The following is a 1,970-nucleotide window of genomic DNA, read 5'->3' on the forward strand; positions in this document are numbered from 1 at the left end:
AGATGTGGAAGCATCTGGGTGTCCATCAATGGATGAATGGAGAAAGAAAAGGTGATACATAATATATGCAATAGAATATTACTTAGCCATAAAACAGAATAAAATCTTGACATCTTTAACAACATTGATGGAGCTAGAAGGTATTATGGTGAATGGAGTAAGTCAGACAAAGGCAAATACCATTTGTGGAATTGAAAGAACAAACAAAAAAACAAACATAAATACAGAAAACATTTTGATAGTTGCCAGGTAGGAGGAGGGTTGGGGGAAGGGTGGTGAAAAAGGAGAAGGAATTAAGAAGTACAGATTTGCAGTTACAAAATTGTCATAGAGATAAAAAGTATAGCATAAGGAATATAGTCAATAATATTGTAATAACTATGTTTGATGTCAGATGGGTACTAGATTTATTGGGGTGATCACTTTGTAGGTTATATAAATGTCTAATCACTATGTTGTACACCAGAAACTAATAATATTGTCTGTTAGCTGCAATTGAAAAATTAAAAAAAGTAAAAAATATAAAATAATCATTTTCTTGCATTTCTTTACAGTTTTATTACCGAAATATAGATCTCTGGTTTAGCGTTGCCCATTTAAACATTTTTCATAACTCTTTTAAGTCTCTTTTGATTGGTATATTTATTTCCATTCTTTATAATATCATTATTTTTGAAATGAATTTCTTACAGATAGCAAACACTGGGTCATGTTTCTCTAATCCACCGTGTCAATTTCTTTTAATTGATATATTTAGGAAATTTACATCTAATTTAATTATTAATATGTTAAGGCTTAAGTCTCTCATTTTATTTTTCCCTTTGTTTTTGGTTCTCTATTATCTTTTTCCTGTCTTCCTGGGGGTTAAACATTTTTTAGAATTCCATTTTGATTTATCTATAATGTTTTTGAATGTGTATATTTGTATAGATCTTTCTTTGTTTCCTTTAGGTATTATATTATACATATGTAACATTATTATATATAACATTATTGTAGGATCATATATAAAACTGTGAGATGCCTAGTCTAATACTAATTTAAGTAAAACAAGGTCCCCTCCTTTCTTTTCGCAGTGAAAAAAATGCAGTAATCAGAATCAAAGTTTATGGTTAATTATAGTTCGTACAATTGATTTCAATCTGATGCCAATTTTTATATTGTAAAAGTGGTAAGGCTACTTGTTCTAAAATGAGAAGTGCAGAATTAAATCCTGAAATGAAAAAAAAAGAACCCACAGAATTACAGGATAGCATATTTTACTTAATATTAAATAAAACTGGATTAATAAAAATAAATAATTTTTTAAAAAGAAAAAACAATGTTATCATAAGAGGATAAGTTTAAACCCTTTCTTGAAGCTAATACAGTTGGACACTAAAAACTGAAATAATTACTTATTTGGCATTCAGAAAATGCAGGTTTATTTGAAGGCCTTGGCTAATAATAATTTTTTGAATTATACAAAATTAAGTTGAATGAAACTTCTGGAATTAGAAAAATTAATAAGCAGCTGATATTTTTACATTCATTTGGTTTTAAAGTTTAGTTAATCATTAGCTACTGATTTCATAGGAGTACTTCTAAATCTTATCAGTTCCAGTATGAACTGTGACTTACATATTCTTATAAAATGAAATTTACAATTTATGTATTAGTTCAATTTTGAGTATTTGAAATCAAATTATACTGCAACAAAAATGATAAAAAAAAAAGAAACAGACTAGAATGAGTCATAGAGACTATTTCATATCTAACAAATTGCAGATGAGTTTAATTGCTTCTTAGAATTGAGGAAAATAGAAAATGGACATCTGATTTCCACTGGACCTGGACTAGTGCCTTAAATCTGTTTCCTAATCCTGCAGACCGGAATAGCTCTTGGCTCTCTCCTGAGCCTTCTGATTTGTAATTGTCTTTATGCCTGAGGACACTCTGACTTGGAAATGTGGCCTATTTAAAGTTGATCG

This window comes from Pteropus vampyrus, unplaced genomic scaffold (assembly GCF_000151845.1).
Source record: "Pteropus vampyrus isolate Shadow unplaced genomic scaffold, Pvam_2.0 Scaffold10, whole genome shotgun sequence".
In the NCBI taxonomy this organism is placed as follows: domain Eukaryota; kingdom Metazoa; phylum Chordata; class Mammalia; order Chiroptera; family Pteropodidae; genus Pteropus; species Pteropus vampyrus.